The following is a 14903-nucleotide window of genomic DNA, read 5'->3' on the forward strand; positions in this document are numbered from 1 at the left end:
ATGACAGCTTTTCGTAAAATAGATACTCTTCCCTACCTGAATCCTCAGCCGTCCTTGTCTCCCCCACTCCTTCAGCTCTGCACTGCCAGGGATCTGTTCCCCGGCGGCGTGTCCAGTTGTCCCCCAGTGCCCGCTCCATCCACGATATGTCCTTGCACCACCTCCCCCTTCCCCAGTCAGTCAGGTCTGCCCAGCTGTTATATACTGAGCTACAGTCACTGCCCGGCTGGACGGTAGTAGCCACAGACCGCTGAACCCCCCCGCCCAGCTGTTACTTACTGTATGTGGGGTAAGTGATACGCGGCCACCAGGGAGATGCTGTGTTTGCACCGGCTGTGGCTCCATGCTTTAAACTGCACACATGTTACACAGCATGGAGCCGCAGCCGGAGCAAACACAGCATCTCCCCGCTGGCCGCGCCTCCGTGCTCTGTAACACGTGAAATTTAAAGCTGTTTTCCGGGGGATGGATACTGATGGCAGGAGCTGGGCAGAGAGGAGACTTTTTTTAAAAAAATGCTTTTTTATGTTCTGCCCGCTGCTGCGTGCTGCTGCAGATGGAACATGTCTCCCCTCTGTGTGTTCTCCAGTGGCACTTGCTTCTTTATTTAACTGTTTATAGTAAATAAACAATTAATTGAAAAAGCACTTACAAGTGTGACTGAGGAACGGAGGGGAGACACTTCACGTCAGCAGCAGCAGCATGCAGCCGTATGGAGAACACACTGTGCAGCCGGAGGACAGAGCGCAGAGCGAGATGGACAAAGAGCTATCCAGCTGAAACCAGGTAAGTATATGCCGCTGCTACAGCCTTACGCCATCTAAATTTGGCGTATAGTAACACCATCAAATTCCGAAAATACATAATTTTCGGAATTTGATGAATAGCATAATTTCCATATCCCCATGCTAATGTACTAATGCACTAATGTATGGGGAGTGTGGAAATGAATGCAAGGGGACCTAACAGGAGATATCACTGATATATCCTGGTTAAGTGTCTTCATGAATACTAAAATAAAGATAATTAAGGAAAATGTCCTTAAAACTGTTATTTTAGTGTTGATGAATAGGCCCCTTAGTTTTGATGTGACACACAAAAGGGCCACGTAAAGTTGTCCATGAGAAAAACAGTCTCCACTTACAGTAGGTCTACTCCACCCACGTTAAGTGTCTATCCCTGTACTGTATTTATTGTCATGCAAAAGCAGACTCTTACCGGGTCAAGGTCTAAACGAGAGCATGATTACGACATTGCAATCGTTCTGTCATTTCCATGTCTCGTTCAGTCCAGGCATCTCCATCAACCCCTTACATACTGAACCTGATGGGATCGTCAGGTTGACCAGAATGTACGGGCGATGATAGATGGCAAAAACAGCCAGCGGGCACGCACATCGCTGGTCGTTTTTGTCATTTACATGCCCGATTTGCGGGCGAATTGCGGGCGATTGCACGATAACTAAGTTGTCATCGTGCAATAGCCTGTCCAAATCACCTAGTGGATACCCCCTTTAAGAGTGTGGGGGCCGCAAGAAACAAAAAAGGCATCACGTGAAACCAGGGCTGACATCAGAAATAGGGACCCGGGTGTGGGAAAATAGGCAAGGCCCTCCAAACCCTCCCCCCCTCCCTCAGGTAAGTTTTTTCTTCTTTTTTTTTTGTGTTAAGCGGCGCTACAGGGGCCACTACTAATGGGGGCATACTAATTGGGGCACTTGTAATGGGGGCATACTACTAGGGGCACTTATAATGGGGTATACTACTAAGGGCACAACTAATGGGGGCACTTGTAATGGGAGCATACTACTAGGGGAACAACTACTAGGGGCACAACTAATGGGGGCACTTGTAATGGGGGCATACTACTAGGGGCACTTGTAATTGGGCATACTACTGGGGACATACCTGGGGCTACTACTACTGGGGGAATACTAGTGGGGGCATACTACTGGGGGCACTACTAGTGGGTCATTCTACTAGGGGCACTACTAATGGGGGCACAACTACTAGGGACACTTCTACTGGGAGCATACTACTAGGGGCACTACTACTGGGGGCATACTACTTGTGGCATACTACTACTAGGGACATACTACTAATGGGGGCATACTACTAGGGACACTACTACTAGGGGCATACTACTAGGGGCACTACTACTGGGGGCACTACTACTGGGGGCATACTATTATTATTATTATCATTTATTTATATGGAGCCACAAATGTTCCTCAGTGCCTTACAAAGTACATAAACAACTTGTAGACAAGCGACTTACAGAACAATACAATACAGGACCAGGACATAGATAATATATATTGCTACATTAGCAACCATAACACCCAGATAAGCAACAGAGCATAAGCAACCAAGTGTAAGGTGCCCTAGTGGTGAGTAAGAAGTAGATGAAAATAAAGTAGGGAGAAGCACAAGAGGGTAGAGGGCCCTGCTCATAAGAGCTTACATTCAAAAAGGGAGGGGAAGACTAACAGGTTTGACACAGATGGGGTAGATGGGGAGGAAAGAGCATGTAGCAGGGAGTTAGAATGATAACTGAAAGGCTTTGATGAAGTAGTGGGTCTTGAGAGCCCATTTGAAGGATTGCAAAGAGGTGGAGAGTCTGATGGGGAGTGGGAGAGAGTTCCAGATCTAGGAAGCAGTGCGGGCAAAATCTTGGAGGCGGGAGTGGGAGGAAGGTGGCGTGCATTAGTTGAACGAAGAGAGCGGAGAGGAGAGTGAAGGGAGATGAGATCAGAGATGTATATGGGAGAAGATTGGGTGAGGGCTTTGTAAGCAAGCGTGAGAACCTTAAATTGGGTTCTAAAAGGGAAGGGGAGCCAGTGGAGGGCCACTACTACTGGGGGCATACTACTGGGGGCATACTGCTAGGGTAACTACTAATGGGGGCATACTACTGAGGGCACTGCATAGGTCTCACTACTACTGAGGGCATTGTGTAAGGGACACCACTGCTGGAGGCATTTGTGTAAGGGACACTATTGCTGTGGGCATTGTTTAAAGGGCATTACTACTGTGGGCTTTGTGTATAAGGGTCACTAATGTGGACATTGTGTAAAAGGGGCACTACTGTGGGCATTGTGTAAAAGCTACTGTGTGTTGTAACATAAGACACACTACTTTATGGTGTAATGTGAATTGGGCACTATGTGCGGTGTAATGTGAATAAGATTGTGCACTGTGACTCCTTGGGCCGTAGCCCACTGTATAAACAAGTACTGTGACTCTGCTGGCTGTACCCCACCTTCCCAAGGACAATTCCATCTTGCACTACCTTTCATTTATGCGGGGCAATGTGTCATAGATGTGCTTTAAACTGTGGTCTTTGCGCCGCTGCTCTGTCATTTAGTAACTAGTCAGCTCACTGCAACCTTTGGCCAATAATGGTGAAAACAATATTATAAGCTGTGAGGTGGTCTAAATTTACTGGAAATGACTGGAATTTAATGTTATTGAGGTTAATAACACTCTAGGAAGAAAAAAAAACCAATTTATGTGATTTTAGCTTTTTTTGTCAATTTTTGTAAAAAATCCAAATCCAAATCCAAAGCCAGTCACCTTAGTTTGGCAAATCCAAATCCGAAACGAAAGCCGGACGATGAATTAGAGCCAAATCCAAATCCGGCAAAAATGGTCCGGCGCACATCCCTAATTCATACACAATAAAAACAATTGACAATACATTTAATGATTCTGCCTGCAAGACGTGTAATGACATGCTGCCTGCAATAGATGTAATGACATGCTGCCTGCAATACATGTAATGACATGCTGCCTGCAATACATGTAATGACATGCTGCCTGCAATAAGTGTAATCATGCAAGAGAAAAATTACCTTAGTTACCTCGCTCGCTCCTTCTTCTGTCTGTCTGCTCCGACTTCTGACACCACCCGCTGTGCCTCCTCTCATTCAGTGTGCATGCCCGCAATAAAGTTTTACTTAAGAGCACTGAAGCCGGTGCGGCTTGTTGTTATGACGTGACGCCGTGCCGACTTCAGTGCTCACATGAAAAACTTCATTACCGGGCACGCTGGAAAATGTGGCATAGCCAAGGTGGAAGGTGGAGCGAATTACTTCACTCACTGTATTATGCGGTGGGGGCGATAGAGAAGTAGTGGGCGCTGGCAGCCGCAGCATGTCACAGTCTGCCACCATGGGCAAGGGGGCGTAGCAATGGGCTGGCAGAGGAGTGGGCTAGGCCGCATAATATTGTTAAATTGTAAATAAACCATTTAATATATTCCTTCCTATAAACCTCTAAGATTCACCTACCTAGAACCTCTAAGACAAAACCCTGCCTAAAAACCTCTAAGACAACGCTAATTGCATACGCAGTTTAACCGCAAATAAAGACAGGAGTGGAATCTGTGTTTCCAACGCACAAGTATTATTCAGGTAAAAGTACAGTCAGTTACATGCAATCTATACATACACAAGTTAGGCGTAAAAGGAAATAATACAGACCAGGTACGGTTATACATACGCTGTGCCTCTGGATCCAGAGATAGACTTCTGACTAGATATCCTCAGCTCACCCAAAATTCAGCATGAACTACTAAACCAGTGTTTGGACCCATGTATTTATTTCCCCCCCCAGACTGAAACAGGACAAAGGGGAAACTTCCTGCTGATCTCATTGGTTCCCAGAGGAGGAGCATATGTAACGACACATTTAACAGGTTGTTTCAAATAGACTTTTCCTGCCTCTAACAGCCGGGGTCTTTCTGGTAACGCCTCCTGTAACATTCCATCAACTAAAACATTTTGTTGCTTATAAGTTCTGCGATCCATAACTTGAGTTTGCATGATGCGATCTCTCCACCGATAACACCGGGATTCTGTAAAAAGCATAGGCATCAGAACGAGATCAAACATACCTTGCTTATCATATATAATACCTTAGATATCAAAAACCTCTATTTCTTAACATTTAAACTAACTTAACCAACTTGAATCATACATTTTGATGCTTATGGAACCTTATGTGCGAATATGTAGTGTGTGGGTATTTGGGGTTTGATATAAGGACGCTAGTTATTAATGGGTGAGATTTAAGTGCATAATCTCTCATACACAAAGTGAACCTCCAGCAGTGTGGATGGCTGAGGGTTGTAATTCGACATGCCCTCTGTCAGCAGGCCCCCACCTGCTGTGTTCAAAGGAAAACAAAACCTCTTTTGTTCTCACAGACACTTGTGTGAAGTGCAAATGTATTATCACCTCAAACTATGGGATTAGGAGACATCTTGTCTAGTATTCAGGCAAATCCAATTGTGTAGATATTATATTACAATTGCCACAACTATACTTTATCTGCATCCCGGGATTCCCAATTTGTATGTAAAAATACCCATTGTCTCTCCTTATCTACTTAGAAAGCTGGTTTTTCCCGTCGCCCTTGGTGTTAACAAAAACATTGCCATCTGTTCTTAGTTAATGGGTTATAACTTGAATTAATGCTGACCACACAAAATGGTGTCTTGTGGCCATTCGCAAGATGGCGTCGCTGCGATTAAATTTTAAACTGAACTTGTCTCACTCAATTATTCAGCTTTGACAGTCCACCCTTTGATAGCAAACAACATGCTATCACAACCTAATTTGAATCTGTTTAGCCATGCATGAGAATATACCGTTCAATGTTATTATGGTATGACACAGTATGGTCATTTGAACCATTCAGATAATGCGTCTCCGGGAGGGACATAAAACTGTCCTTATACGCACACCGCGGATCCTTAATGGATCATGGGAAAGATGTGGGGATGCACCTATCCTATAAGGAGAGCCTTGGAAGGGGTTGGGACTGCATTACCTAAGATGACTTAAAACAACATAAACGTTATATCCATGCACGACCACTCAAACTCAGGCTACATAGTTATACACTACGTCATAACTCAGGATTGAATTACAGTTCTTCCTTATTATTGTTATTCACATTTTCACAACAATTTACTGTACTGAAATTGGACCGGCACTCCCCTGATTTGGTATAGCACTCCTCCTCCTGACTCCACTCCATTAGCTCCGCCATCAGCTCACATCTCCTTTATTGGTCCCCCATCACAGACACCGAGCATCCCCAAACAGATCATCATGACAAAAAAATAAAATAAATCTCTGGAAAAAAAAAAGAACTAGGATGACCACAGCAGACTACTCCATTGCTTGAAGCACTGATCTACACATTTCTTTAGCTCAGATATCTCACCGTCACCTTTTTAATCCTTCCGGCATAAGCTCGCAATTGACAGGTCCACGTTATCGGTCTTGTCTCTGCCTTGTATCTCCACCGGTTGGTTAACCTCCCTATAGTGAGCGGAATGGTTCCACGTATCTTCCCTGGCCACCCTTTGAGGATGCTATATATCGTCAGATACGGAGCTTTCCACCGATCAGTCAAACAACCTGAGCTACAAAAAAAAATTTGGATCATAACAAATTCCTCCAGATTTGACATCATGACAGGTTGCATTAGACATGTTAGTTAATAACACTTCCAATTTCGGTTATTCTCATTCATCTTCGTGAGACCCTGCACAGTAACCTAATTATCAATTTTTCACATGAGGCTGCCTGTTTGGACAGTATCTCAAAGGGGGGGGCAAATAAAGGAAAAGACAGTCTGGGATAATCTTAGTGTTGTTACCCATCATTTTACACATGTTCTTGAAAAAGTCACCTGTAAAATAAGTCCCCCTATCACTTTTAGTAATTCTAGGGATATAGTATCTGCATACAGGTTCCTGCAATTAAATCTTGCTATTAATAGCTACTGCTCTAAATAATGCCTGTGCCGCTGGGTTGGATAGTTTTCCGAGTAGTCGACCTCAGCCTGGCATGGCTGTCGTTTATCCTTAGCAACCTTGTGTCCTATGAGTGGGAGATAAAGCACAACAGTTTAATATCATTTAAACATGACCCAAAATACAACAATAAATCATCCACATTTTACATTAGAACAGATCCATTGATAGGTTGAATAAAAAATATAAACAGTCATATAAGGCCTGGGAGAAGATACTGGGGTTACCTATGAACTCATGGGAAACTCGTGTTCCTGTGTGGTGTTCTTCGCTTTGCAGTACTTACTTACGTGTCCCACTTGGTGACAGTTAAAACATAATTTTGAACGGGGTGGATGAAAAGATTGTTGTGGGATTTGAGCAAGAGGGAAAGGTGGTGGGTATGGGTAAGGATAGGGAGGGTAAGGATATTGCGGGGGATATGAGTATGGGACCTGTGGTTGTGTATGATATGTGGGGTAAGGATGTGTTTGCTGTGGTGTGGGATTGGTGAGGACGTGTAATTGTTCAGGTGCAGGTGTGTGTGTGGGTGCAGGTGTCGGTTGGCTGTGATGTTATTGTCATTCCTTCCAGAGCTTGTATACTGACAGCCATTAGTTTTTCGCTCTGGGTCTCTCTCTTTTTGGAGATGTTTTTATCATGTTCTATGGCAGACTCTATGAGGTTATCTATTGTAAGTCCCCTCCAGCCAGGTTGTGAGGTCTGAACCCGAATCTTTAAATCGTCTTTCAGACCGTCCATGAGTATCGTGACTATCATTCCCCTGTGGTGAGTGCTATCTTTAATATCTTCTATCCCAGTGTACTGGGTGATAGCCTGCAGAGCCCGGTCGCAATAATCTTCTGCAGTTTCACTCTCCTTTTGCTTAATTGTGAAGATTTTGTTCCAGTTAACTACTACTGGAAAATATACACCCAATTGAGTCACAATGCGGGAAATGTTACCTTGGTTTACTTGGTCTGTTAAGGGAACGTCGCCATCCAATACACAGTCCGTGATAAATTTTGTCACGTCGGTATTGTGTGGCAGGCAGGCCCTTAACACTACACGCCAATCTTTATTAGTGGGCTCATGAGAACTACCCAAATTTCTCAAAAATCTTTGACATTTGGCTAGTTCCTTTTTGGGATTGGGGAAATCATTTATGATGGAATTTAGTTCTGCCCTTGTCCATGGACAATGCATTACTACTTCCCTCGTGGGTACTACACCGTTTGCATCTGCATTTCCATTCGGAACAGTTATTGTCCGAATGGGATGCAGACCGGCAGCGTTGCTACCTCTGACCTGATTACCTGGCTGGGGGTTTAATCTGCTGCTGCTACATACGGTATTAACAACTTCCTCTATGGGTGCAGAGTGTGTTAACACTTCCCTTGCTGTTACCGATGGAGATGGCGGCACCACCCGTGATTGTGGTGATGCAGCATCTATCATTTGCACAGCATGGGAAATGGCAGACATTACAATAGGCTCATCATCCATATCATAAACACTTTCTTTATGGTTGCTTAAGAGAGGGTACAAGTTGCTTGTTACATTTTTATTGGTATTTTTGGTAACCGTACTTGCACCTCCATCCACATAAGGTGGGGGAGGTGAGCGTGAACTGCTGGCAATACTCTCCACGACGCTACTTTGCCGCACGTGCATGCCAATTTGCGGCTCGCCCGTATTGCATCTCAGCGTCGTGGATGTATTTTCTGGCAATGCGTTCGCAACGCTAGTTTGCGTCGTTTGCACATTTTTAAGCCAAGCATCCCCTTCATGCTGCCATATTTTTAAACATTCAAAATACTTAATCTTTTTCTCTCGGGATCGCACCATACTGATGTGATCCTGGACATTAGCTAACACTTTTTTATCAAAACTACCAAGTCTGGGAAACGGTCTAACACTCTTTCTCGTCATATTAAACCATATATCACAATACCTTATTGCATAAGTACCGTACTTAGAATGCATAATACGACGGGCTGATCCAATTGGAGCCTCCATTAGCAGCACATCATTGCTTAACATTTCTACCGTTTGCGTGGCTCCCATTCTGAGACAACTCCTACGCTTTTCAATAAAAATTTAAGCTGGTGAAAGACAATCAAGATACTTTCACTTACCTGTGAACGATTTAAGTCGGCGGCGCCCACACACCTGGATAAGATTTCGTAAGGCAACTTCCACACCTAGATAAGTTTTGAAACAGGCAACTTCCAGACCCGGATAAGCTTTAGTAAGGTAACTTCCAAACCTATGAGAGTTTATATGTCGGCCACTCCCACGCACCTCTATACAACAAAGACAACATGTACACCTGCTACTGTGTTTAGAACGGTAAAGCTGCTTACCGAGCGACTAGGCTAACCCTTGCACCTAGCCCTTAAGGATCATACGGTACCCTTAACTTTAGGGAATAAATTACCCCTATCAACAATACACACACTGTTACACACTTTTTTCTCTGTGCAGAAAATAAACGTTTAACCCAGATATTGGTAGATAGAAAAAAAATGTAAACCTCAATGGCTTTGTTCAATCATGTGGCAGCAGAACCGGAAGTGCGTATACGCTATTGTGCAAACGGCCGCATACACAATTATGCGACTACCACACAACCGTATAATGACTTTTTAACTGCGTACGCAAAAATGCGTTTTAGCCGCGTACGCAATACTGCGGCACCCCTCTAAACGTAAGGTTCTATCAACAAAGGAAAAATAAACTTTTTCCTTTCTTGTCCCTGGATTCTGATCAGCGCTTCCTCTACACAATAACCGGCAGTACGCTCTCAGCAACACTGTGGTAATGAGAGACTAATGCGTCTCTCAAAAGGCGCCTCCACCCTTTTGCTGAGAGAGGACTGACGGAGTGTTATCGTGTATCAGATAGTGTGATAAACCGATGCGAGCCCCCACTGTTAAATTGTAAATAAACCTTTTAATATATTCCTTCCTATAAACCTCTAAGATTCACCTGCCTAGAACCTCTAAGACAAAACCCTGCCTAAAAACCTCTAAGGCAACGCTAATTGCGTACGCAGTTTAACCGCAAATAAAGACAGGAGTGGAATCTGTGTTTCCAACGCACAAGTATTATTCAGGTAAAAGTACAGTCAGTTACACGCAATCTATACATACACAAGTTAGGCGTAAAAGGAAATAATACAGACCAGGTACGGTTATACATATGCTGCGCCTCTGGATCCAGAGATAGACTTCTGACTAGATATCCTCAGCTCACCCAAAATTCAGCATGAACTACTAAACCAGTGTTTGGACACGTGTATTTATTCCTCCCCCAGACTGAAACAGGACAAAGGGGAAACTTCCTGCTGATCTCATTGGTTCCCAGAGGAGGAGCATATGTAACGACACATTTAACAGGTTGTCTCAAATAGAATTTTCCTGCCTCTGACAGCCGGGGTCTTTCTGGTAACGCCTCCTGTAACATTCCATCAACTAAAACATTTTGTTGCTTATAAGTTCTGCGATCCATAACTTGAGTTTGCATGATGCGATCTCTCCACCGATAACACCGGGATTCTGTAAAAAGCATAGGCATCAGAACGAGATCAAACATACCTTGCTTATCATATATAATACCTTAGATATCAAAAACCTCTATTTCTTAACATTTAAACTAACATAACCAACTTGAATCATACATTTTGATGCTTATGGAACCTTATGTGCGAATATGTAGTGTGTGGGTATTTGGGGTTTGATATAAGGACGCTAGTTATTAATGGGTGAGATTTAAGTGCATAATCTCTCATACACGAAGTGAACCTCCAGCAGTGTGGTTGGCTGAGGGTTGTAATTCGACATGCCCTCTGTCAGCAGGCCCCCACCTGCTGTGTTCAAAGGAAAACAAAACCTCTTTTGTTCTCACAGACACTTGTGTGAAGTGCAAATGTATTATCACCTCAAACTATGGGATTAGGAGACATCTTGTCTAGTATTCAGGCAAATCCAATTGTGTAGATATTATATTACAATTGCCACAACTATACTTTATCTGCATCCCGGGATTCCCAATTTGTATGTAAAAATACCCATTGTCTCTCCTTATCTACTTAGAAAGCTGGTTTTTCCCGTCGCCCTTGGTGTTAACAAAAACATTGCCATCTGTTCTTAGTTAATGGGTTATAACTTGAATTAATGCTGACCACACAAAATGGTGTCTTGTGGCCATTCGCAAGATGGCGTCGCTGCGATTAAATTTTAAACTGAACTTGTCTCACTCAATTATTCAGCTTTGACAATATATATATGTGAACCCTCGATGTCGGGCCGCATAAAATGTACATTCAGGCCGCATGCGGTCCACGGGGCGCGAGCTTGACATGGCTGCTCTACATGGTATAAAATAAAGTCCATCCTTGTGATATAGCTTTAACGTTTTAGGCAGCGTAAGCCAAGGAAGCGCATCCGTTTTTTCATTGGGCTTGCTTCACTCAAATCATCACTGCTTGGCTCCCTTTTGTCATACATTAATGTCTCATACACCTAAACCTCCCTTGACAAATGCTCTGCATCAAAATCCGTCCAATGATTCTCGAGATTAACCTGAGCAAACAGTCAGATGCCTATCAGGGACTTTATTTTAGTACTCATATAGATAAATATACTAACAACCAGGTAAAAATACAATATATATATTCAGCGCTAGTTTTCAGCAGGAACAAGCTGGAATCTCCTGAACCTCTCATTAACTATGGTGTAATTTCCTGGGCCAAAATATATTTTCCATCTATGTTTGTAATATATATACTGTGTGTATATATATATATATATATATATAAATATATGTATATATATATATATATATATATTTGTTTTTTTTATAACTCCACCTCCACCAGCTCCACTCACAGTTCCTGAAACTTTTTTCCAGTAAAATAGTCCTGTATATATTAGAATAAAAGTAAAAAAAACTCCCAGTTAATTGCATGACACCAATCTCAGTAGAGAGATGTTAACAGGTTTCAGGCAATTGTAGCACTCTTTCTGTGCACTTACAGACACTGAGGGGCAGTGGCGGAACTAGAGAGTGGTGGGCCCAGGTGCAAGAATATGCTTTGCCCTCCCCACACCTGACACCCCGCACCCCAACATCTGACACAAACCCACAGAAGAAAAACAAGCCTTTTATTTTTCACCACCTCACTTCCCCTCCCCCCCCAGCCTTTTTTTTCACCACTGTACTGTACACCGCAACCCCCCTCCCCCTCCCCAGCCTTTATTTCACACTTAACACCATCCGCAACCCTCCTGGTCCAGCTTTTTCTTTTATCACTTACACTTACCTTGTTTCCTTCAGCTTCTTCTTGTCACAGTATGCTTCTTCCCTGGCGCTGCTCCTCTCAATCCGCGGCTCTTACCTCTCCCTCCAGCAGCGCACGTGACATCAGGCCCATTATACAGTTGGACATTAAGACCGACACCCAGGGGCGTTTAAGAGAGGAGGGGGCTGTGTGCAGCCTCCGTTTGGGCTCCCTCCTCTCAGTCAGCGCACTGAGCGCTGAAGATTCTGGCTTCATGCCAGAATCTACTACGCATGTGTGGGTCTCCGGGAAAATGGTGCACGTGCCTACTTTCCCGGGGGACATCTTTTCTGCGCAGCTCACTGGGAAAATGTCCTCCACCATATTCCCACTGAGTGTTTGCTGATCTGCAGCGCCGGAGCATCACTTCGGAATCTGCGGAGAGGTAAGTATAATTTTAACTATGGGTGCAGGGTGTGCGGTGTGGGCCCCCCTGGACCCAGGAACCCGTGTGCACCGCACACCTTGAACCCATTATAAAGACGCCTATGACAGCACCTGTTCTACACAACCGGGCTACGGAGCAGCCAGGAGAGAGGCGTTAATACTGAACACAAGGTATATCTTCAATAAGTCAGTAGTTCCCCAGCACATGAGTTGCACATTGAATTATACCAGTTGTTTAGTTCTGATGCTATGCCACCTTTCATTTGGTAGCTCACTGTGGGCCTGAATCAGACCCAGATATGTCGCATTGTGCGCATGCATCGCAGTGCACGTGCGCAAACCACTGCAAAAAATCGGGAAACGTTCACTCGCCCAGCATAGGCAGCCCAGCAGAGTGAGTGACAGGAGAGGCCGTTTGTGAGTGGTGACAGGGGCTGGCCACTAGAAACGGAGGAGTGGAGGTGCGAACACAGACGTGCCTGAGCGTCTTAACGCCATTTCAGAGGCGTGCATAATTAACAGGCAGCGTCATAGTACACGTCACCTGGCTGGGTTTTACACTGAAGTGCTCGCAGTGCTTGTGGTAGGGTAAAGTCAACCTCAAGCGCTGTGAATACTCCCGATGCTACCTGATGTACTGATGGTTGCATACACTTCCTGGAGATGACGTGCACAAGTGGGCGTCTTAAGATAGTCTGGTGGAGATGTTTCCAATAGCAACCAATCAGATTCTACTTAACATTTATCTAGCACCTTCTGGAAGATAATATCTAGAATCTGGTTTCTATGGGCAACATCTCCACTTCCAGAAACTCTCACTTTAGTAAATATACCCCTCAGCAGGGGTGGAACTAGCGGTGGTGCAGCCGGTGCCTTGCATCGGGGCCTGCTGTGGTGCAGGGGCCCATAGTCCCTGCATCCGACAGCGCCCCCCGCCGACCCGGTCCCCATTAAGTAAATGGATGACAGACACCCGCTGCAGCCCAGCCCTTGTTTTGACAGCCCTCCAAAGGACAAATCAACAAAAAAATTACCTCAGAACACCCCAAAAAATTACTGGGGGCGAAAAAGTAAAAGGTGGGGGATAACTATAAACACTAGTGAAATAGACTTGTTGGGGTGCTGTAAGGAGGGGCCAAGTGTTTTTGAGATTGCAGGTGCATGTATGAGGGTGGTTTTTCACTTTTTTTAAAAGTTCACTTTAGAGACATAAAAATATGCTAGCACCCATTTTCAAGATGCTAATAAGAAGCAATTTAAACGACTTAGGGCCTGATTCAGACCCACTCGCGAGCGGCTGTCCGCTCGCAAGTGGGTCGATGTTATGCACTGAGCATGCGCACAACGGAGGGAGCTCCGTCGTGCGCATGCGCCAGACGCGACGAGCGAAGGAAAGTCCTTCGCTCGTTGTGTCCGATCAAAGGGGGCGTGCTGTCAATGTTGATTGACAGCACGCCCCCTTTGGTGGGCGTGCCGGGGGTGTGCCTCCCTGACGGGGGCGCTCCCACGGGAACGCCTCCCGTCAGAAGCCGGCCCACTGACATCACTAGTGATGTCAGTGGGAGTGATTTTGGCTCTGATAGAGCCAAAATCACTCCGGAGCTTGCGGTTGAAAACCTCAACCGCAGGCTCCGGCTCGCAATTTCGATGGTCGCGATGGTCTCGACCATCGCGGCCATCACAAAGCACGCTCGTATAGCCTGTGGGTGGTGACCCACAGCTATACGAGCGTCCAGGAGGACGCTCCATGAAAATGGAGCCCGGCCCTCATTCAGAGCGTGCGCTCTGCTCAGAGCGTACGGCTCTGAATGAGGGCCTTAATACTTTAAACACTTTTATTAGGACTATTAGTACACATCTACATTGATTCCCTATGTTAGTGCATCTTTTTTGGGGGTGCAGACTGATCTCCCCAAATCTGACAGTACTTTCCGCCTGTTCCGCATTTTCCTCTTTCCGTTTTCGCCTGTTTAGGAAATGAATATGGAGAAAAGCGGGGACGCGCACGTAAAGTTTCCACTTGTGAAACAGGCGAAGGAGGCGGAAAGTCGGACAGGCGAAACTTTTCTGACTTTTCGCCTCTAATTGAAAACAGGTCTAAGTGTCTTTCCTTTAGTGTCTCTGGGTTTTATAGAGTGAAGTGTTAATTGATTGGTTGTTTTTTTGAACTGTGTGTCATCTTATTACACTTATATTAATTTATAAAAGCACAAACACGTAATAAAGTATACAGATTATAATAAAAATACTTTACATGTAGCTATATAATGGGGGTGTAGCCGCGCTATTTTATAAAAAAATGCGGAGAGGGAGGGGGCAGAGGGGGTGTAATTCTTTGCTGCCACAGACCTCTGTGATCCTTTCT

This window comes from Taudactylus pleione, unplaced genomic scaffold, assembly GCF_031769625.1.
Source record: "Taudactylus pleione unplaced genomic scaffold, aTauple2 ptg000556l, whole genome shotgun sequence".
NCBI lineage: Eukaryota > Metazoa > Chordata > Amphibia > Anura > Myobatrachidae > Taudactylus > Taudactylus pleione.